The 25,087-nt window shown below is 42.1% G+C and overlaps 1 non-coding gene across 1 annotated transcript; it reads right to left on the bottom strand.

Annotated features, from left to right (window-relative positions):
- Positions 1 to 12,254: 12,254 nt before the first annotated feature.
- trnag-ucc (transfer RNA glycine (anticodon UCC)) lies at positions 12,255 to 12,326 on the bottom strand. Its single transcript has one exon. It is a non-coding gene; the product is annotated as a tRNA-Gly (tRNA).
- Positions 12,327 to 25,087: the final 12,761 nt, after the last annotated feature.

Raw genomic sequence — 25,087 nt, 5'->3', positions numbered from 1 at the left:
AGGAAGAACTTTTTTACCCAGTGGGTGGTGACAGTCTGGAATGCCCTGCCTGGGAGGGTGATAGAGGCGGGTTGCCTCACATCCTTTAAAAAGTACTTGGATGAGCACTTAGCATGTCATAATATTCAAGGTTATGGGCCAGGTGCTGGCAAATGGGATTAGGTAGACAGGTCAGGTGTCTTTAATGCATCGGTGCAGACTCGATGGACCGAGGGCCTCTTCTGCACTGTATTATTCTGTGATTCTGTGATCCTTCTGCAGAGCTCAGCAGGAACAAAGACACCCTTGGCAGTCCTGGAAATGTGCAAACTGAAAAACTTCCCCAAAAAACCACATGTTTATTAGGATGCCAAAAGGGGCAGTTTAAAGCAGCACTACTACCAAGAAACGACAGGCTGTAACAATTTTTAGGATTTCTGAATGAATGGGAGAAATGCATGTGTGTTTTCCTGTACCTACTCTTCTCGCTAGTCCCTTTTAATGAAATTCTCCTCCAAAAAATCACATTTCATTCCATTGGGTGTGAAAGTGTCATGAAGACCCCACCTGCCACGAATGAGGCATATTAATTCCATCAAATGAACATTGATATTAAACTGTTGCTGGAGTGAAGAGATGACTTGTTTAAAGAGATCAGCCTTGGCTGGAAAACATTTGCATACTAAGAGACAGAGCCTGGAGACAAGAGAACTGCTCCCTGATTCAATTAACCCAAATGGACTTTGATCACCAGACATTGAATGTGTAAGAAAGCCAGCATTCCAAGGTGTCTGCTAAGATGGAGAATTCACAGACACAGGAGTTTGTTATATCAGCTAATCACATGACTAACCTGCTGGCCCAGGTTTTGTTTGAACTGCTCACAGCACAGTTTGTCAGATTGCAACTGAACTTGGAAGAAGAGAGCCTCTTTCCTGGCTAGCTCTCTCTCTCATGAATCTTTGGATCAACTGAAGTCACTTAAACCTCAAGAGAGAAAAGAATGCTACATTGAAATGAGTTTTAAAGCGTACACTGAGCCCCAACGAAACAACAAGAATTACTGGCAATCAAAGACCCTACATTGAACTCAAGGGACCGTAAATAATTCCTAGCTATTGCCTCAAACTTTCCCTTTTCTTTGAGTCATAGAGAGATACAGCACTGAAACCAGCTGTAGTATTAAGGTCTGAAAGGGTTATTCTTGAGAGAGTGTAAAGAATATCACCCACCAGGATGTAAGAGATTATGTGGGAGAGACTCAAGAACAGATACAGCATGGCTTTTCAAGGAGCCACACAGGTTAGTGTGGAATGCATATAGTTGTTATGAAATTTAAGATTGATGTTTAAATACTACAGTCTAAGAAGCTCTCTGGCTGGACTCAATAAGATGGCAGCATATGGAATCAAACATAAAAGACCAGCAATGGGCACATTCAATCAATGATGAAAAGTTGTCCTGCCTCCACTCTCCTACCATTGTTCCATCCCACAGGCACACTGCCATTCCACAGCAATTGGAAAGGAAACAGATTTTTTGTTCCCCAATTGGATTAATCTTGGCTGTCAGTCAAACAGCCTCTGTTCCCCATGTCGAATGTTTGTATAACTAATAAATGAAAATCATCAAAGAAAATAAAAAAGAAACCCACATTTTTCTTCCAGGGTTGCTCACAGCAGGTTCCTGGAGATTATACAACTGTAGGAGGAGGCTGTGTTTTTCCAGGCAGGCTGTTGTAGACCTCTGAAGCCGGCTGCAACAGAACCCCCTGCCTGCTGCACTGGTAGGCCATGATTTGCCAAGAGTTCTCAAGAAGTTATCACAATCTTTAACTTCTTTGCTGATGGTTTCTGTCAGTTTGCTACGGGGGACATCATCTGCATATCACAGTCTGGAGTCTGCAGCTGCATTAAGCTCTGTTCTCCATGGCTATGCAATGCATCACCTTCCCTACTGACCTCAGCAATCAACAGGAGAGAGCTCAGGTGTTTACAGAAATGATCATCTTCCCAGATGAGCAGAACTTCATTGACTGAACATCCCTGGAATGTGAGCCGGCAACATTTGTCAATAGAAAATGTTACCACTCCATAAATGTCCATCTGTGGTTTGATGACAGGAACACTATCATGCAGGTTTGTACAGTTTGTACAGGGTACCCAAGGAGCTGTCACAGTGGATTTAACCTGAGACTGCTATCGACCAGCACCCCCACCCCCCCAATATTCAACCCTGTGAAGAACATGACAGGAAGGCCTTGATGAAAGGTCATCGACCTGAAACATTCGCTTTGTTTCTCTCTCCACAGATGCTGCCTGACCGACTGAGTATTTCCGGCATTTTCTGTTTCATGTCAGAGAATAGCTGCTGGGAACAGATCTGGCCAATAAGACCCCTGGCCTACCCCACAATGCCTAGAAACAGATATAATTGATGCCAGGGAACAACCAGGATGATGATTGAACACACCATAATGATGCTGAAGCTGAGTTCAGTTGAGGTTCTCAACCAGTTGGAGGGATTCCTACAATTTGTCCCAGTTGGAATTTCCAACTGATGTACTGACATAGAGGCTTGCATTTGGAGGTGATGGAACCACAGCAGCAGCAGTCACCCTTCTTGGGGGAAGTAGAGGAAGTAGCAGAAGAAGGAAGGCCACCTCAACACCTTGCAGCAAGAGATGTGAGGGATCAGCTCCTGGCTGAGCATTTTGGCTGAGCATCTCACACGACTGCTCTGAGAGCTTCTATAGAGCAACATATGATTACTTTTCATGAATGTAATAAGTTATAAATTATAATTTAAAATGTATGCAGACTTTGACATGTTATTTTAGATCATATTTATTGAATTTACCAATGCAGTCCATTGAATGGCTTTGAAGAAACATACAACTAATGGAAGCAAGGAACCAGTAACAACAGCCAGAGATAATACCAAACCAGTAATTTAGTACTTTTTTCTGTTAAATTTTATGTATTTTTAATTTATTTTACTTCTAATTCATGACATCAGATGTAAATCACGGCATAAGATATTCTGTTGCTTTGATATCCTGTTTTCCAACAAATTACAAATCAAATTGCATTGTTTACAAGTTCTCTCCCCAGTAGTGTTTTAACTTTGCACATTCTGAGCACATTATTATTTGGATGATGACAGATAGCTGGTTCTTGAAAATGTGCAATTACACGGGTTTAATGATTACATACGCTTGTGGAATTGAAAAAGTAATTTCTCACAAAAGCTTTGAGATCTATGACCTCACTGAAATTTTAATACTTGTAAATTTAATGAGATTTGTGCATTACACATAAGCGATCTCAAAGATTATTATGATTTATAGAGACAAAAAGAACAATTATTTCTCATTTACATAAAACCTTTATTTCAGATAAGTAGTCATACAGGATACGTTGCTTTGTGGAATGATTTTCATTGGAACAATGTGAATGGAAATTTCATTTCCATAGCTTTTCGTATTTTTCAATTGTAAAGTTATCATAATTGAATGCTGTGAAACTGTTGAACTTTATAAGTTATATTGAGGATATGTTAATCTCAGTTGTAAGTGATTATTGTTTTGCTTTGTAACATATGAGACTGTGATAAAATGAGCTACATTTTTCCCATCAGAAAAGAGACTCTTCTGGTTAAAGTAGATTTAAATAACAAGATCAATTTCTAGAAGAAGCAATCTATGAGAAAACAAATCACAGAAATATTCTTAAATCGTTCATATTATTTTGCTAAAGTGAAAAATTAACTAATTCCACATGCTCTTTATAAGTGAACAATGTGATTTATTTTAGCTACATTTTTGGATAAGATATTACTTGTTAACAGAGGGGGAATGGTAAAATGCAATGTGGAACAACACTGCTTTTGCAATGGCGTGCATTTCCTTGACCAAGTTTTAAATGTAAATTAACTTCAAGCGCAGACCTTGAGACATTAAATTGTCTATTATCTCCACAGATGCTTACTGACCTGCTGTGCATTTCCAGAATTAATTGTTTTGGGTTGATTCGTTGTTTGCTTTTCTCTCCTTCAGAGGAAGCACCTCTGTTTGGCACTTCTCCTTGATGACCTGAGTAACAGTGGTAACTCAGTATTGGGAATTCACAATGTGTAAACCCATAGTCAATTACCTTCTGATGAAGCAGGTTAACACTGAAATTGACTGTGTACTTGGTCAGAAAATTTGCCCGGTTTTGCAGGATGTTTTCATAATGGTGTAGTATACAGTAATTATTGCATCAGTAATTGTAACTTGAAGGAGGCAGGTGGGTCCTCCACTAGTCCTCATTGTGTGCTAATAATCCTATTTTCTTCCACATTTTCTTCACCTGCAGAACAAACATGGTTTGGCTCATTTTCCATTCCTTTCCTTCCCTCTTCTTCAGAAAAATCTTCCATCCTCTTCACATACCTTAAATAAGATGAAGAACCATTCTTGAGGGGAACATAGAACATTACAGCGCAGTACAGGCCCTTCAGCCCTCGATGTTGCGCCGACCTGTGAAACCATCTGACCTACACTATACCATTTTCATCCATATGTCTATCCAATGGGGACCATGGGGACAAACCAACATCTTATTGTGCGGCTTCAGTAGGCTGTCTGCGGTGTTGTTATAGTTTTATGCATTGTTGATGTGTGTAATTATGAAAAAAACAAATCCTGCATCACCTGGGCAATATCTTATTAGAACATTCTCAATTATGATTCAATTTGAAATGTGATACTCTGAAGCTAATCAATTTCCATTTTTGCAAAATGCTGCAATTGTATATTTAGGTATAATATTGGTAGTCATCTGCATGCTGGCTTGATGGTAACGGACCTCAGCTTATTTCATGACTTCTGTACCACAGATCTCATTCCAACAAAGCAGCTTTCCTGACTTAATTATTTTTATGTTGCCTTTGCAGTCATTGTGTATGATCAAAGCTTAAATATCTCTTACTACAGCTTCCAAAATCTTATAGTTTCCATGCTAACTTAATTACTAGTGCATGACATTCTGGTGCAAAATTTCTTTCTTTCTATCTCTTTAGTATGAAATTGCTTTTTATTTAGCAATAGAACTGGCAGAAACAACTCCAGGATAGTTCAGCAGCTTTTGTAATATTCTGAGGCATCCAGAAGAGTCTAGCATTAAAAAGCTCCCAAAAATCTCCATGATTTCCTCCTTGAAGCTGCAATTTCTTGTACCTTCATTCAAATGTCCAATTGCAATGCACACTGCCTGTCCACAAAACAGTCACAATATTAAAATTAGCCCCGACAGAAAATTGGGGCACAAGGCACTAGCTCCAGGTGGAGCCCACTTCTAATGAAAAACCAATGTTTGCCACTCACCTGCATGACCCTGAGAAAATTGGCCTTTGCGATTCTATTGAAGACTATTCGGCTCTTTGATTCTGCATTTGCTGTAGTTGATGGCCACACACCATCTGGACATACATAACCATCATTGAGGTCAGTATCCTAGAAGTAGCATCCTAGAAATAGCTACCTCATAACTATTGTAGAAGCACTATTACCATAAGAACTTAAGCAGTACAAGATGGCTTACCACCATCATCTCAGCAACTATGGATGGACAATATATGTGGCCTTGCTAGCATTGCCAACATCCCAAGAACAAATCTATATTATCATTTTGTTTAGAAGGCAAGCATATTTGTCTTTTGTTTCCTATTCTTAATTCTAAATAAAAGCCGTGGTGAATATTTTTCATTCACTGTCTGTGTTAATATACCAAGCTTTATTCATATTCATGTTTGTATTCGGCATTATACTCATTATACCCTACACTTATCAATAGTGTCTCTTGTTTCCAGTTAATAGCTCCAATGAACAAGGGCAATTATGTATGTTAGCAGTGCAAGCGAACGCGAGTGCCCTCTCACATCTGAGTTATCCAACTTAATTTGAGAGATTCCTCTCTTCTGTGTTTCTATTAACCATTTAGCAAATGAAATAAAGGTACTTCTAATCATGAATATGCAATCTGAATTCTTGCAAGGCCAGCTACATGCTTGAGTTGATTTGTGGGGGGTTAAGTGCTCTCCAAACACTTCTGTTTAGCTCTAGCTGTTTGCTGTGAAGCAACTCCCAAATTGCAGCACAGATGTGGAATAAGTACTGTGCTTTATCTTTGGGTTGTTTTCAGGCCATGCGATGGTTATCACTCTCTTTCTGAATACTTAAGTATTTCATTTTGCTAATTGTAAGGTTTATTTTTCTAATTTGCTTCCTTTCTTTTTTGGAGCCAGTGACTCAGTCTAGGGTGTTGTGTCATCGGCAATGCCAGCCCTCTCAAGTGACTGCCCTCTACTGCTTCACCCAAGTGACTGCTTTTCATGAGTTTAGAGGAGTCATCAGATTAATTGACCTTTATAGAAAAAAAGACTTGCATTTATGTAACTCCTTTCATAACATCCCAGAGCACTTTACTGCCAATGAAGTACTTTTGAAGTACTGTTGTAATATAGGAAATGAGGCAGCCAATTTGCACACAACAAACTCCCACAAACAGCAATGTTATAATGACCAGATAACCTATAATAGTGATGTTGATTGAGGGATAAATATTGACCAGGACACTGGGGATAACTCCCCTGCTCTTCTTCAAAACAGTGCCGTGGCTTCTTTTACATCCACCTGAGAGGATAGACAGGGCTTTATATTAATGTCTCATCCAAAAAGACAGCATCTCCAACAGTGCAGCACTACCTCAGTACAGCACTGGAGGGTCAGCCTAGATTTTTGTGCTCAAGCCTCTGGATTGGGTCTTGAAGCTACAAATGTCTGACACAGAGGCAAAATAGTCATCAACTGAACCACAGCTGACATGGCATGGTGTTGAATCACAACTGAATTTCTTAATGTCCTCATCCAACATCCACATTTGTGTACTTTTAAATAGGGATCACTGAATAGCAATCAGGAGTGGCAACACTGGCCAGCCATAGCAATAGGAATGGGTCATTCAGCCCCTTAAGTCTGTTGCAGTATTCAATTAGATCATGGCTGATCTGTACCTCAGCTCTATTCACCTGCCTTTTCTTCCATATCCCTTGAAACCCTTACCTAACAAAAATCTATCAATCTCTGTCTTGAAAATTTCAATTGACCCCTGCACCCACAGCCTTTTGGTGATGAGATTTCCAGTCCTTCTCCCCCTCTTAATCTCAGCGTATTGATTGTAGTGTTCCACTCTCATTCCAGAGAAGCCAACTAAAAACAGACCAGACTTTGTGCCCTTCTTGGTTTAAGAAGCTCCATACCACCCAACACAGTGCACTTACTCAAAAGGAGGTCGGCAGAGTATTTATTTTAATGTTTAAACTGTTACAATTTATACATTGAAGTTACAATGAAAATCCACCAGCAGCAGCTGCCCTGATAGTAAGAACCTAATCTGAAGATCGACAAGATCTAAGAGTGCAAGTTTCAAATTTTCCTTTATCAGGCCACGAAGAGCAGAGATGCTCCTTTGGGCCCTACTAAGGATGTGTAAACCGGAGAATCCCTCCCGCCATCCTCACTGAATAGCTGACTGGCCCAGAAGCCCCATTCTCCCTGCTGTCCCTGCCCTTAGCTTGGGCCCAACAGGCAGTTCTACCCGCCTGACTTCCGCCATGCCATCGACTTCTAACCCATTTTGGGTGGGAAGTCGGCCAGCTACATGATAATAAGACCCAACTGTTAAAGTTGGCTGGGCCACCCGTTGCTGCTCCTGGACAGGCCAGCACTCAGTAGACTACTTTTCTACCTGGAAGTTAAAATTCACACTTGAGTGTCAGTCCACAGAATTGTAGCAGGATAACAGAGTTACAAATAATAACTCTTGAATAGATTAGTGTGAAGTCATGCTTTGGTAGGAAGAATAAGGAGGTCACGTATTGCTTGGATAAGTGTCTAAGTGGGGGAGAGAAGCAAAGGAATCTGGGGGGTAAGGATATACATATCACTAAAAATAACAAAAGGTTAATAAAGCCACGGAAAAAGCAAACCAAACACTGGGGTTAATATCTAGAGATAGAATTGAAAAGAAAAGTAGTTACTGTAAACTTGTAGAGTCTTGTAATAAGAATATAAGCACAGAGCAGGTCCAGAGGTATTAATAAAAATTGTTTTGAACAGGGTACTAAACAGATTGTTAAAAAGGGAATAGAGTTTTTTTTAGATCATGGATGGGCAGCTGCGACCTGTTGCTTGCAATTCCAGCACCATGTGGGACCCTCAGGATATTTCATGTGTCTTGGGCAACCATATGTGTAGGAAGTGTCTGCAGCTGCTTCAGCTGGAGCTCAGGATTTCTGAGCTTGAGGGACAGCTGGAATCACTGCAGAGCATCAGGGAGCAGGAAGTGGTCACTCCACAGGCAAGACAAGTACAGGATAGTAGATGGGTGGCTATCCGGAACAGTAGGAAGAGGCGGGAAGTGCAGGAGTTTTCGTATTGTGTGCCACTCTCAAACTGGTACTCAGCATTGGAGACTCCTGGGAGTGATGGCATTTGAAGGAGAGCAGTCTAGACTTTGGCACCAATTAGTACAGGACTGTACAGAAGGGAGCAGCAAGGTGCAGAAATACAGTTATTATAAGCGATTCCATAGTCAGGGGGACAGACAGGCATCTCTGTAACAATTATCGTGAGTCCTGCATGGTGTGTTGCCTTCCTGGTGCCAGGGTAAAGGACATCATGGAGAGGGTGCAAATATTCTGGAGGGGAAAGGGAGTGATCCAGAAGTTATGGTACACGTTGGAACAAACAACATAGCAATAGACATATTGAGGTCCGAAGGTCAGATTTTCAGGAGCTGGGGGATGTTAAAGAATGGGACCTCAAAGGTAGTAATCTCTGGATTACTCCCAGTGCCACGCACTAGCAAGAGTAGAAATAGGAAGATAGGGAGGATCAATGTGTGGCTTGAAGCACCGTGCAAGAGAGAGGGCTTCAGATTCTTGGGGCATTGGGACCAGTTCTGGGGCAGAAGGCACCTATTCAAAAGGGACAGGTTGCACCTCAAGAGTGCCCTCGCAGGGAGTTTCACTAGTGTGGTTGGGGAGGCTTTAAACTAAATTGGCAAGTGGGTGGGCACTAGCATATTGTTATGACCAAGGTTGGAGAAATGCAATGTCTTTCTCCAGTTCCTCTACTCCACTGGTCACAACATATATTTCAATGTTTTAAAAGCGAAATACTGCAGATGCTGAAATCTGAAATAAAAATGGAAAGTGCTGGAAATATTCAGCAGGTCTGGCAGCATCTGTGGAGAGAGAAGCAGAGTTAACATTTCAGGTCTGTGACCTTTCATCAGAACTGGCAAAGGTTGGAAAAGAATTAGGTTTTAAGCAAGTGAAAGTGGGGTGGGGGGTGGGAATTTCGTGGGCAAGAGAACAAAAGTGAAGGTGTGTGATAGGGCAGAGGGCATGAGAGATTAAATAACAAAGCTGTTCTGGGACAAAAGCAATGACTGTGTTAATGCTTGTTGTGTAAGACAAAGCATTAGTCCAGAGAGAGTGTTAATATCAGAATCATGAGCAGCTCTGTCTACATGAAAAACAGGCACATGGTTAAAAAATAAAATAAAATAAAATAAAAAATATAAAAATATAAAAAAAGGCCAGTCATGCTGTAAAATACTCAATGTTGAGTCCGCAAGGCTGTAGAGTGCCTAATCGATAGATCAGGTGCTGCTTCTCGAGCTTGCGTTGATGTTCACTGGAACACTGGACCAGGCCAAGGACAGAAATTTGGGCATGAGAACAGGGGATGTGTTGAAATGGCAAGTGACTGGAAGCTCGGGGTCATGGTTTTGGATTGAGCGGAGGTGTTCCATAATGCGGTCACACAATCTGCATTTGGTCTCCCCAATATAGAGGCGACCGCATTGTGAGCAGTGAATACGGTATGCTAAATTGAAAGAAGTACAAATAAATCACTGCTTCACCTGGAAGGAGTGTTGGGGCCTTGGATGGTGAGGAGAGAGGAGGTAAAAGGGCAGGTATTACACCTCCTGTGATTGCATAGGAAGGTGCTGTGGGAAGGGGATGAGGTGTCGGGGTGATGGAGGAGTGGACCGGGGTGTCGCGGAGGGAACAATCCCTTCGGATTGCTGACAGGGGAAGGGAAGGGACGATGTGTTTGGTGAAGGCATTATGTTGGAGGTGGCGTAAATGGCGGAGGATGATCCTTTGGATGTGAAGGCTGATGGGGTGCAAAGTGAGGACAAGGGAAACCCTGTCACGGTTCTGGGAGGGAGGGGAAGGGGTGAGGGCAGAAGTGCGGGAAATAGGTCGGACACGGTTGAGGGCCCTGTCAACTACAGTGGGGGGGAATCCTCGGTTGAAGAAAAAGGAAGATATTTCAGAAGCGCTGTTGTGGAAGGTAGCATCATCAGAACAGATGTGTCGGAGACGGAGAAACAGGGAGAATGGGATGGAGTCCTAACAGGAAGCAGGGTGTGAGGAAGTGCATTCAAGGTAGCCGTGGGAGTCGGTAGGCTTATAATGAATATTAGTGGACAGCCTATCCCCAGAGATGGAGACAGAGAAGTTGAGGAAGGGAAGGGAAGTGTCAGAGATGGACATGTAAAGGTGAGAGAATGCTGGAAATTGGAAGCAAAGTTGATGAAGCTTTCAAGTTCGGAGTGAGAGCAGGAAGCAATACCAATACAGTCATCAAGGTACCGGAAAAAGATGTGAGGGAGGGGGCCTGATTAGGACCAGAATAAGGAATGTTTGACATATCCCACAAAATGACAGGCATAACTAGGTAACTAGGTACCCATGTCAACACCTTTTATTTGAAGGAAGTGAGTGGAGTTATAGAGTTATACAGCACAGAAACAGGCCCTTCGGCCCATCGTGTCCATGCCGACCATCAAGCACCTATCTATTCTAATCCCATTTTCCAGCACTTGGCCCATAGCCTTGTATGCTATGGCATTTCAAGTGCTCATCTAAATACTTCTTAAATATTGTGAGGGTTTCAGTTGAAAGAGAAGTTTTACAATGTAAGAACAAGTTCAGCCAGGCGGAGGAGGGTGGTCGTGGATGGGGACTATTTGGGCCTCTGTTCAAGGAAGAAGCAGTGAGCCCTCAGACCATCCTGGTGGTGGATGGAGGTGTAGAGATATTGGACTTCCAGAGTGAAGAAGAGGCGGTTACGGCCAGGAAACTGGAAATTGTCAAAATGACGTAGTGTGTCCAAAGAGTCACAGATGTAGGTGGGAAGAGACTGGATCAAGGGAGAAAAGATAAAGTCAAGATAGGAAGAAATAAGGTCATGTTGTTATTTAATCTCTCCTGCCCTCTGCCCTATCACACACCTTCCCTTTTGTTCTCTTCCCCACCAGCCCCACCTCCCCTTCACTTGCTTAAAACCTAATTCATTTCGAACCTTTGCCAGTTCTGATGAAAGGCCACAGACCTGAAACATTAACGCTGTTTCTCTCTCCACAGATGCTGCCTGACCTGCTGAGTATTTCCAGCACTTTCTGTTTTTATTTAAATTTTACTCAGTTACCGATAAGGCCAATTATATAAGATCTAAAATAGCTTCTTCCCTGGCTGGTTCCATGGTGTATTGTTCTAGGAAACTGTCTCAAATGCATCCCATGAACTTGTCCTCCAAAATACATTTGCCGATTTGATTTGTTTAGTCTATATGAAGATTAAAGTCCCCATGATTATTGTATCGCCTTTGATACAAGCTCCACTTATTTCTTGATTAATACTCCGTCCAACTGTATAGCTACTGTTAGGAGGCTTATAAACTACTCCCACTAGCATTTTCTGATGCTTGTTATTTCCTTCTCTGCTCATACTGATTCTATTTCTTGTTCTTCTGAGCCAAGATACTTCCTCACTACTGTCCTTTATTTAGATTCTTTATTTATTCTTTATTTAGAGATACAGCACTGAAACAGGCCCTTCGGCCCACCGAGTCTGTGCCGACCATCAACCACCCATTTATACTAAACCTACACTAATGCCATATTCCTACCTGTCCCCATATTCCCCTACCACCTACCTATACTAGGGGCAATTTATAATGGCCAATTTACCTATCAACATGCAAGTCTTTGGCTGTGGGATGAAACCAGAGTACCCGGCGAAAACCCACGCAGACACAGGGAGAACTTAAAAACTCCACACAGGCAGCACCCAGAATTGAACCCGGGTCGCTGGAGCTGGGAGGCTGCGGTGCTAACCACTGCGCCACTGTGCCGCCCAAAAAAGCACTGCAGTGCGATGGCCGTGAATCGAACCCGGATCAACTGCTTGGAAGGCAGCTATGCTCACCACTATACCACCATCGCCATACTTTATCAAAGCCATCCCCCACCCATCATTTTCCATTTTGACTGTCGTTGCGAATTGCCAAGTACCCTGGAATATTAAGTTCCCAACCTTGGTAACCATGCAACCATGTATCTGTAATGGTTATTGGATCAAATCCATTTCTCTCTATTCATGTCATTCATTCATAAGAACATAAGAGATAGAAACAGGAGTAGACCATCAGGTACGCCAAGTCTGCTGCGCCATTAAATAGGATCATGGCTGATCTTGGCCTTCAATTACTCTTTTCTGCCCATTCCCCATATCCCTGAGAGACCAAAAATCTGTCTATCTCAGCCTTAAATATATATAATGATCCACAACACTCTGCGGTAGAGATTTCCAAAGATTCACAACCCTTTGAGTGAAGAAATTTCTCCTCATCTCAGTCCCAAATGGTTGGCCCCTTATCGTGAAACTGTGTCCCTTGTTCTAGATTCCCCAGCCAGGGGAAACAATGGCTGGAATTTTACACACCACCCCCCCACCCCCCCACCGCAGGAGCAGGCTGGAGGCGGCAGGTGGGGGGGTGCGTAAAATTGAGTGGGAGTCTGGCGGTGCCATTCCCATCACCTTCCTGCCCCCACTGCTGGGGGCAGGGGAGGTGACAAACGGCTCACTCGCCCCAGGCCAATTAAGGCCCTTAATTGACCAATTAATTGCTAAGGCGTGTGACTGCCTCTTGGATAAAAATGTCCAGGTAAATTTCCTGTTCCCTGATGCCTGCAATGTTTGTCTGCAGACTCCAGCTCAAAACTCTGACGTTCCTCGAGATGCAGGCAATTTCGGCAGATGTGGTTGCTCGGGATCACAATGCTTAAAAATTCACTGAGAAGAAAAAGATCCCAGCTCCCAGCAGAGAGAATTGCATTCTGGCAGCATGTATTGGAAAACTGGGAATATGCTGCATATGAATGTCAACCATTAATTTAAATGGTTGGAAAATTATGCACGGTATATGCTTGGATTTCCAATAGGTCTTCTGATAGGCGAAACTCTCCACCAGTAACAATTAAGTCACAAAATGAACCCTTATGGTTTCAGAAAATATTTTTTCTCTTTGATGTTCTGTAAGAAATGTATAAAAGGTAATTTTTTTGATTTTGCTGGCAGGGTGCCCTCGAAACTCATATTGGGCATGGCACTGATCTCCTAACATGTAGGCGAACCTCTGCAATGGTAGTATAAACTTTGAAAATCTATATAAAATAACTAGCAACCCCTGCAGTGAATCATTGTGATTTTAATTATCTTTCCTCCAAAAAACTGCCAAATAGCATGGTCAGATAATTAACAGCTTGTTTATTAGAGATCCTCATTACAGGAGGACATTTAATTGATTCTGAGAGGTGACAAATGTCTTCAACTAAAATAAATATCCATCCTGCGATACTGAAACAATGTACTGTTGGACATTGCTGATGATTTTCTTCAATGGTACAATGACAATAGACATTAGCCTTCTTACATTACTCTGATTATTTCAAAATGATCACACATTTTCCATTCTTAAAAATACATGGCTCTAGGTGTAAGCTGCAGAACAGTATCAGTATAGTTGGTTATTTTCATTGGGTTAATAATTTTGCCAAAAAGTGAATGGAAGAATATTAAATAACCATATTAGGTATTTGTCCACCAAAAATTGCTGGGTTGTAAATTTATGGTTTTCAGCTGACTGCGAAGAGAGGGAGAGATAGAGGGCTGGACTTTATGGGTCCCCCCTGAGGTGGGGTCAGAGGAGATTGCCCATAGAATCGTGACAGGTGGGGAGGGCGTGGGGGTGCAGGTGGGCAGGTGGGGTGCAGAGGGCCCGTTGCTACACTGTCGCCAAGCGATTTTCCCAGGGGCGGGATAGGCCGACAATGGCCTTCCCGCACAGAGGCCAATTGAAGCACTTAAGTACCCTATTAACAGACACTTAAGGGCCTCTTCCCCTGCCACACGGGAAGGACGACTTGTAAAATAAGGCACCCTCCCTGCAGGCTTTGGTGGGGAGGAGAGGGTGTCCCTCCTCCACGGGCAATCTGTGGCCTACAGAGGGCCCCGGCCAGGAAACAATACACCTCCATGGAACTCTTCCCCCTGGACTTTAAGACCAGCACCCCCCACTTGCCGGGGCATTCCAGCCTGGTCCCGGAGACACCACCTCACTTACCTGAGGTCCGGGGTTCTAGCGCTGAGCCTGGATCCAAGGCCTCTGCAATACTGGCAGTGGTCTCTGCTCACAGTGGCGCTGCCGATACTGCTGTGCTGCCGGCCCTGTGATTGGCTGGCAACTTTTGGAGGCGGGATCCCTGCCTTTAAAGGGCCAGGGATCCTGGCGCTGGAAACCTTGCCACCAGAACAACGGAGGATCGTGCCGGGGCTGGGGGAGATCACGAAAAGGCCGGGGCGAGGTTCCGCCCACGTTTTCTGCCTGACGCCAGGACCCCTGGCTCCGGGAGTCTTGCTTCCTCCACAAAATGCAGGCCGGAGAAACAGGCACAGCACTTCCAAATTGTATAGAAACAGTTCTCTGGCCACAAACAACAGCATGAAAATAAGGAAATATTTTATCAGTAAAACGACAGTAAGATTAACAAAACACTATGGCCACCCACCCCAAACAAGGCCAGCAATGTAGGAGCTAATCTAGTTAGTGCAGGGTTTGCTAGGAAGTAAACATCATCTCAAAAATGGAACTCTTCTAGTGGTCTATGTCTAAACTGTGGCCTGCACTGCTTAAGAAAGAAGAAATTTTACTTGTATATTTTGGTCCCCTTTGTAATCATGAGGCAGGTGGGCTCTTGAGGTATGCCCCTTGTGAGGTTGGTGCTTAACCTCTTTTTTTTAATTCAGTGATCTTTTACTACCCTTTGAATTTGTTGAGGTCACTGCCAGAGTTTACAGGCATACACATCTCTGTACTTACACCAGGAATATCAGTTTTTGGTGCTTTGTATTGCTCCCTGGAACTCTGTTCCGAGTTTGAGTAAGAGATGCATTTTAATGCTAGGTTAGACATTATAAGCAAGAATTGACACAACAAGCTTTAGGCTGATGGAAGTCAGCTATTTGTTCGTACTGCAACAGAACTTCATTGCATCTTTCTGTACTTTCAGCAACCACTATTGCCAATCTTGTGAGATATCTGTCCTTGTTACTATTTTAGTCAGCTGCAACCAGTTATTATACAATCTATTATAGAAAACTGGCAAGTTCGAGACAAAGACATTCAATGGAGTGTCCTGATGTGCCATTATTAGCTCATTAACTGTTGAAGTAATTTTTAAATAGGTTCATTACAGCGTGCTTGGAATTGAGCAAGCAGAAAAGTGCATCCTTCATGGATGTATAACCAGTCATCAACAAATTAGAAATTTTAAATAGACGTAATTCATTGTATGAGCAACACTTGTGCTTAGTAAGGTATGTCAATCTTATCCAGCTATAACCAATAGCATTTGCTATTTAGTTTCAGTGTTTCCATGCACTTTTTAGTGGATTTTTGCTCTTCTAGGCAGTTAAGAAAAAATAAATGAAAAAAAGTCAATGATTCAAGGAGAAGGTGGTCTACAGGGTTCATCTATCAATAACCTAGAAACACTAATATAAGACACATCTTTCTCATTGACTTCCAAAAGCAGTGTGGCAAATGCTGCTGAAGAATTTTGTGTGGGGCAGGCCTAGCACCTGCTTTGTTCATTATAAACTCATTCCACAGAGGGCTCTTAACAAGATGTTATGTCTGTAAAGTAACATAAGAGATGGGCCCTATGCCTATTTTAGGTGGCAGGCCAGAATGCCTGTAAAATTGCCTACACCAACATGGTGGAAGCTCATAACACATGTGCTGATTGGGTGTGGGACATTGCACCCTGAAATTGATCTTTTTAGTTCCTTTTTCCAGCTGGAGAATGGAAATGATGACCCATTGGAGTCTTAGATCCTTATGGTAACTCTCTTCTCAGTGAAACACCTGTCCAGAGTGATCAGCTTCTGATATCCTATCTCTTGCAGTGACAAGGTGTGCTCGACCCATGTCTGAAGCCTCTCACACAAAAGCATTCAAATGGGTCTTAAGCTAGAAGGCTCATTGTCACTTTCCCGAAAAACAGTGATAACTGTGGTGATTCCTTGCAGCCTACTGATGCTGGTCACAGGCTCAGAGCAGCAACTAGTCAATGAAAGTCCCAAGCTCTATGAAAAAGCATATTATTGCAGGATTGTTAGCTGCCACTCCAGAAGACATTATTCTGAGAAGCACTTCCTGATGGTGTCTTGATATTGCAGTAATCACACAGACTGTCATCATCTCTAGCGTTGTTCTGCAGATTGTAGGGAAACTTCATGCAATGTGTTGCTGATACATGTTTGTGGACCCTTTCCATTTGTCAATCCTCTCATTTCTACATGGAATCCATCTCTACTGCCTGTATATCAGATCAATATCCTTAATCACAGTTATTTTGGCCACTGAGATCTTGATCCTGTGTCTCCTTAGTAAAGGGTGGTCATTTCTCCGCTCTACATAGAGGAATGGCATTCTCTCTCTCCAGTACTCCCAGATCCTCATTTTCACTAGTGCTTATTGTGTAGCCACAACTGATTGGTTGTGTCAACTGGTACTTGCATAAATAAGATGGCCATGATAAAGTTATAGAGAAGGTGACAGCAGTAGAGGCTCTGAATTTTTAGCGGATTTTTCAGTGGAAGTGTCTGGGTGGTCGAGACTAATAATGTAAAAAGTGGAAGTTCACATCAATTCAAGTGATTTCTAAGATGTACATATGTGAGTACTTCAGTGCTTGCAGTGGAGGAGCAGGAAATCACTAACAGTAACTTCTGGCTATCTGCATTTGACTGTGCACCTGTCGACCCCATATTGATGTCAGTTTCGCAGAGTAATGACAGCAAACACTGACTGTTTTGTCATCATTAAAATCCTGGCCGCTGAAACCATAGATACAAGAGCAGGGCCAAGGCTGGGTAGTATGCAATAAGTGCCTCAGTTGCTGGGTCCTCAAAGCCTCCCAGCCCTCTACAAGTCTCAAGTCAGGAATGTGGGGGTATGTTCACCACTCACTTGGATAGGTTCAACTGCAACAACACTCAAGAAGCTCTACACAATCCAGTGTACAGCAGTTCACTTGATTGGTGCCCCTGCCACTGGATCCAAAAGTCACCTTTCCATGGCTTATAATCCCAAGAAGAACAATAGCAATAATGCTGTGGGAGCACCATCACCTTTAAGTTCCCCTCCAATTCACCCACCATCCTGACTTGGACATAGATTGCATATATTGACTTCATTGTCACTGGGTCAGTTTCCTGGAATTCACAATCTGCCACTATTGTGAAAGCACCAACATCACAAGGACTGCAGCAAAAGGCCCAGGACCACATTCTCAAGGGCAACTGGGGATGTGTAATAAATACCTGCCTTGTCAGCAGCACCCACAGCAAAAATATAAAAAAGCACCGTAATAGTGATTTTAAACACTCTGAAATATACTGCCCGGATGAAGCCCTTATGATCATACTTAAACGTTAGAGTCATATGCAGCACAAAGTAATTGATCAATCATTCATCGATTTTTTGAACAATTATTTTTTTTATTCTGAAGCTGCTAAAATGTCTTTCAGTCAGAATGTTGATGTACATCAATGCTACAAATTAAAAATTGTTTGTTCTATGTGAAGGAAGAATAATTCTTACTAATAGTTAAAACTAACAGAATTTTCTGCTTGAGCTCTAATAATGGTCCTTTAATACAGCCCTGAGTCTATTTTCTGATGCTATTTCACAATAGTTAGTACATTCAGTTTTGTAGTGATGATTATATCATCATTCCCAATAGATTGTTAACCAGTCTCTGAATTGTGATATTGCTCTGTACTGAAAACATAAAAATACTGTCCTACATGTTTAATAGCGAAACATTATTATAGATGAATGGATTTCAGATTCTATCTGAGCTGCTTGCCTGAATTACAGTTTCACTGCATGTGCTAAAATAGAAACCAGAGGAAGACAATCACTATTCTTACTGACGTCAGCCTTCCATTCTTCCTGAAAGCTTTTGAAACCCAAACTTGACATCACTTGGTCACTGCTTCTTAACTTAGTTCATCTCTTTCCCTCTTATTAAACATTGTGTTGTCCTACTCTATGGCACTTGAATGTTCACGTTGACACTGTTGTATGAGTGCCTTTAAGAGTGATATCCCTTTAAGATCTTAGTATGCTAATGAGCTAGGTACCAGTATGCAGTCATGTGACTACATGCTAGACTCACTCTGCAGGTGTAACACCCAGAGTAAGATTCTGTTAATAGTTTGCTTTGTACTATATATAATAGTTAGCTGTAATAAACCTGATTGAGATCTTCAACCAACTGGATTCCAAGCATCTAATTTATGTTGTATCAGACAACATGAAGAACTCATTCCAGACACTTGCTTGATTGCTCATTGCCACTGAATACATGTAATTTTATATGCGCTTTTACTTAATAGACTCCATATTTTCAAATCAACACATTTCTATTTAATTCACAGACAATGATAAAATTACGAATGGCTCACAATTGATGGTGGTAAGGAGCAGACTAGTCTGATTAAAATTCCTGGCCTTTCCTTTTCCATTTAAAATCTTCAACATGAGAACTGGCGAGATAATTTGATATCCCCCTAAGGTATGCTTGAGGCTAAAAAATGTGTAATGTTGTATCAACATTCAGACTAGATCAATTTAACCTGAATTGAAGTCTGACTATGATCTGATGTGAAGGATTTTTTTGTCTAACCCTTGTTCCCCTTGATTCACTTACTGAACAACATTTACCTTCTAATATCTTTCATGTAACCCTTAAAACTGCAGTGAGCATCACAGCTGAGGTTATCCTGTTCTCATCTATCATCCACATATACACACTCTCAGTAGTAGTTGCTCTAAAGTGATCTGGAGCAGGATCCTTGGCTAGCTAAGATAAATCTGCACAGCCCAGGTATTGAACCTATAATCATTCTAACCTGCAGAACTCAAGGGTGGAGTTTACTGTCGAACCCTTGGAGCTGCGTGTATAAATGACTTACTTTATTCTCCATCACAGTTTTCCTTTTTGTATGATTCTAAACAAAATGAAGCCCACTGAGTATTTATTTTTTATGAAGACTGGACTGAGCACCAGCTATTCTTTGTACCATAAATTAGAAGTAGGTACTGTTGTGAGTTTCTTTGTGTTATTTTAAACAACACAATGAGGTACGTGGATTCTAGTTCCTTGAAGATCTCTATAAGGTTTATGAACAGCTAAATGTGTATATACAGTACAGAGCAAACTATATACAGAACATGGCCTCTAGGCACATGGCTACATCCTGGTACTTGACTTATTAGCATACTGAGTTCTTAAAGGGACATCACTCTTGAAGCGATCATACAACATCCCCTTTCTTTCCAAAGATAAGTCTCATATGCTACAAGTAAAAACACATAAAACTGGACAATATCAAAATTATTTTGACTGGGGTAGAGATTATGAAATTTACGAGTGCAGAGGCTTAAAAGTCCATATATCATTTCGATGGTTTGACAACTCTTCCAGATCTTGTTATGGTATAACCTTCCGGGGATGTGGATTTCACCATTGGCTGTTTTTGCCTTGCAGACGTGTTATCAATGTGTTGGTTGTTGTCCAGTTGTTCCATCTCACCCTCAATGTCAGAGTGTGTTCTTTCGAATCAGCTGTGCGCAATTGGAGTATTGCACACTTCTCTTAGATGGCTGCGGATCCTTCTCAACACTGCTCTGTTAGATGTTGTAACCTCTTAGGGCCTAGGCTCACTGCATACTTTGGATACCTCTGCGGGTAATCATGTTCTTATTGTCAGGTGTATGACCCTGACCTTTTGTCCTACGTATAATTGAGGTAGTTCCACCCCTGCATGTTGGTCATGCAGCATCTTCATTCTCCTTTGTTTTTCAGCAGTGTCTCCTGAATCTTGGAGAATTTGGACAGATGATGGCTTGGCAGAATTGTTCTCACTTGGCTGTCAAACAAGATCTCTGCCCATATCCATAGGTGTCGCTCTGAGGTGTAACATGGCAACATGAAAATCTTGTTTTGTTTTCCTACACTTCAGGAGAAGCGATTTAACTGTGTGAATCATTCATTCGGCAAGACTGTTGGATCTAGGGTAATGTGATGTGGATGCCACATGGTTTATGCACCATTGGCACACATATCCCTGAAAGGTTTGCCCCTATACTGTGGTCCATTGTCAGAAATAATTTCTTCAGGTGCTCCAAACAGACTGAATATGGCATTCAATGTGTCTGTGACAACTGTGCTTGAAGCGTCTTTTACGTGTCTGACAATTGGAAATGAGGAGAAGTAATCGATGACTAGGATAAAGTTGTTTCCATTCACAGTAAATAGATCAATGGCAATTTTGAACCAAGGGACTGACGAAATCTCGTGAAGGTGTAAAGGTCCTTTTGTTGTTGTGGCTGGTGACTTTGGTATGCCTTGCACATCCTCACGAAACTTTCGATGGCATTGTTGATCCCTGGCCAATAAACAGTGTCTTGTGCCAGTTGTCTCATTCGCTCCATACCCATATGACCTTGGTGAAGTTGTGACAAGATATCCTGTCAGACAGCTTTGGGCACAATCACTTGTTTTAATTGAAGATTACACCTCTCAAGATACTGAGTTAATCGCTATATGGCCAAAAGCATGAGTGGGTTTCTGGCACCTCCTTTATCGTATCAGGTCATCCTTCTATGATGACTCTCCACAGTGCCTTCATTTATGGGTCATTGGCTGTTTCTGATTGTAGTTGGTCACATTTGTGCTGACCAAAATCGATTTTGAGTATTTCTTCCATCTTGATGTCCAAACTGTCTACTTGTAGATCCAGTAGGACTTCTTCATTCTTGTTCGGGTTTGGCAATCTGCTCAGCATATCCAAGGTGACCATTTTGGTACCCAATTTGTAGCAGACATTGAAGTCATACCCCTGTACTTTCACTAAGAGTCGCTGTAGTCGAGGTGGTGTGCTTGTCAATGGTTTGTGCCACATCATCTCCAGTGGTTTGTAGTCGGTTTCCACAGTGAACTGCTTACTGATCAGGTAGGTATGGAACCTTGTGATCCCAAACACCAGAGCAATTGTTTCACACTCTATGTTTGAGTACTTGAATTGCGCTGATGATAAAGTTTTGGATCTGAATGCAATTGGTTTGCCATCCTGCAGGATGCACGCTCCTAGCCCTTTTTGTGAGGTGTCAACTTCCAGGATTGTCTTCATCCTTGGATCATAGTACTGCAGAGTACAGGCTTCTGCTGACAGTGCTTAATTGGGAGACTCAAACATGTTGTGATGGTTCTCCTGCCATACATATGGTACGAGTTTCTTTAAGAGGTCTCTCAGTGACGATGCTTTGTCAGAAACATTTGGAATGTATGGTGCCAAGTAGCTGTAAAATCCAGTACATCTTGTCATGGAACTGTGTTTTTTCTCTCCTCTGTTTGAAATGGTGTGCCTTTAAGACTCTGTTTAAAATAGAGCGTCTATAAGATACTGTTTAAAAAAGTGTGCCTTTAAGACTGAGCACAGTGTGCCAGCAGCTACACCTGTTCCTTCGGCAACTGCCGGAGATGTGTTATGATATAACTTAACTGTGTGTAAAAACCAGCATCAACCAGTTTGAACTGCCTTGAAGGAAGAGAATTCTCTCAGCAGAAGTTCTACAATGAGCCAAAGGCTGTGTTAATTGCCTAAGAAGGAAAAAACCCTTTTGAAGAGAACATTTGTATTGCTGGAGGTAGCAAAAATTCCTTTTATTAAGTCCAATACAGGAGTCTTTGCTTCAAGATTGGCTCTCTCTTGACTGATTGTATTTTCTGGAATTCATTCTAAAGTTTCAACTGAAATCTACCAATTTTAAAATCCGTGTTGAAGGAACAGTGTGACGCCTGCTGCAGCCAAAGTGCTTTGAATGCCTATCAAGTAAAAACTGTTCATCAAATCCGCGTGGCGACTTAGAGTGCCATCAGATTATTTTTACACTAGGATACCTCATCCATCGGGAATGTATCCCACAAAGACTTATAACACAGTTATTTATTTATTCTTAAGAAACAGCTAATTTTTCAAAACATCATTTTTAAAACCAGTTGACTGTTAGTTTGTGAATATATGTGTGTGAATGGGGGAGATAGAATAAATATGAACTGTTACGACCAGGTAAGAAAGGGGTCTAGAGTTCCCTTTCAGCCTTCACCTGGTCTTACTATAAATTTCTTCTTTCTTTCTTTGACCTCCTTGTCTCGAGAGACAATGGGTAAGTGCCTAGAGGTGGTCAGTGGTTTGTTAAGCAGCGCCTGGAGTGGCTATAAAGGCCAATTCTAGAGTGACAGACTCTTCCACAGGCGCTGCAGATAAAATTGGTTGTCGGGGCTGTTGCACAGTTGGCTCTCTCCTTACACTTCTGTCTTTTTTCCTGCCAACAGCTAAGTCTCTTCGACTCGCCACTGTTTAGCCCCGCCTTTATGGCTGTCTGCCAGCTCTGGCGATCACTGGCAACTGACTCCCACGACTTGTGGTCAATATCACAGCACTTCATGTCGTGTTTGCAGATGTCTTTAAAATGGAGACATGGGCAGCCGGTGGGTCTGATACCAGTGACGAGCTTGCTGTACACTGCGTCCTTGGGGATCCTGCCATCTTCCATGCGGCTCACATGGCCAAGCCATCTCAAATGCCGCTGGCTCAGTAGGGTGTATATGCTGGGGATGTTGGCCGCCTCGAGGGCTTCTGCGTTGGAGATACAGTCCTGCCAGCTGTAGTCAAGGATTCTCCGGAGACATTGAAGATGGAATGAATTGAGACGTCGCTCTTGGCTGACATACGTTGTCCAGGCCTTGCTGCCGTAGAGCAAGGTACTGAGTACACAGGCTTGATACACTTGGACTTTTGTGTTCCGTGTCAGTGCGCCATTACTGTAACAGGGTTTAATTTTAAACACACCGTGTTTTTAGCTCCCGCTTGGTGAATCCTTGTTCACTACTTTCCAATTATAAGACAAAGAAACCAACACACACACACATGTTTTCTGAGGTTTAAAGAAGAAAGATTGAAATTTATTAAACTTAAACTCTAATTTGGGGTTAACGCTTATGGATACACGATGCACTCATGCTAGCATGCATACGTGATACACACATGCAGATAGAGACAGAAAAGGGCAGAAGAAATAAAGTGGAAAAGTTTGAGGTAATATCTGAAGAGTTTTTGCTATGGGTCTTCGAGCTCACAGTAGAGTCCTTGATTGTAGGTAGATCTTGCTTTTTGTTGGGGCCCAGTATTCTTCTTAAACCTTGTTCACTGTAGGAGACTTTTCTCTCTTGGGGTTCAGGTGTCTTCAATGGGTTTTGGAGTTCCCTGAGAAAGAGATGGGGGCAGACAGATGAGGCTATGGGGAGTCAGCCAAGAGAAGTCTTTTCAATCCAAGAGAAAAGATCTTACGTCAGACTCTTAGTTCAAAACTGTACAAATCAGAAAAAAAACCCAGACTGCCAAGTAGGTTAGTCATGTGACTAACTGGTTTGACCACGTCTGTTTGTGGATTGTATTTAAGCAGGGGATAGCTCCTTTGTTCGAAAACACTGTTTGTTAATATGCAAAAATGTCTTTCCAGCCAGGAGCCTGGCAACCTCTTGCCTCTTCTTCCCAGCAACAAGTTGAAATTTAATGTCCATGTGGCAAAATTAATGTGCCTCATTCTTGGCATGTGGGGGCCTTCATGACAGAAGTTATAAGGTCTTTAGAAATAAAGTTATCTTAATAGTGTTAAAGATTTAGTTTCTTAATAAATAGTTAATTTGTTGTCTAAAGATACCTGGTTTGGTCTATTTTTATTCTGGAGGAAGGGGGTACTAAATTATTTAATTTGGCTGTTGTCCGGTTAGGTTGGAAAACTTTAATAATATGCTGTGACCTGTGGAGTAATGGGACAGAATTGACAGTGCATTGCTTCCACCTCGGTCCTAGCAATCTCTCTACATATTCTTTGTTTTGTGGAGGAGGCATATGTCTTATGTCTTCGACTTTGTTTGGGTCAGGACAGATTCCGCAACCTGAATAGATGGAGCCAAAGAAATTGATCTGCTTACATTCACCTGGCACTTCCTGCTGTTAAAAACAAGCCATTCATGACGAGCTATTGCCATCAGTGAGTGAAGATTTCAATCATGCCCTTCTTTGGTATGTATCCAGGCACATTTTCTATAATTCTGTCCATATGCTGCTGAAACAGGTCTTGACTGACAGATAAGCCGAAGGATAGTCTCTGGAAGCAATATCTTCCAAATGGTGTTCTGAAGGTGCTGACTTCCTGAGATTCCTTAGCTAGATGTACTTACCAATATCCATGTTTAGTAACCAACCTGGAGAAGAATTTGGCTCCTGTGAATGTGGGATTCAAACCCTCTAGAGTTGGAATCTTGTGGGGGCATCTTTTTGGGAGATGTTTAGATGCCTTGGATCTAGACATTCGCTGATTGCTCCATCCTTCTTTGGTACGCACATAATGAGCTGCACCAGTCTGTGTGATGATGTACACGACGGATGATACCATTGCGTTCCGTGTCATCCAACTCGCATTTCACTTTTTCTTGTATGTGCACGTTATGCTTTCTGGGAGGGTCGATTGATGGAGTAGCATCCTCTCTGAGGTGCAGTATGG

Source organism: Heterodontus francisci, chromosome 4 (genome assembly GCF_036365525.1).
Source record: "Heterodontus francisci isolate sHetFra1 chromosome 4, sHetFra1.hap1, whole genome shotgun sequence".
NCBI lineage: Eukaryota > Metazoa > Chordata > Chondrichthyes > Heterodontiformes > Heterodontidae > Heterodontus > Heterodontus francisci.
This window is presented reverse-complemented; position numbering and strand designations above follow the sequence as displayed.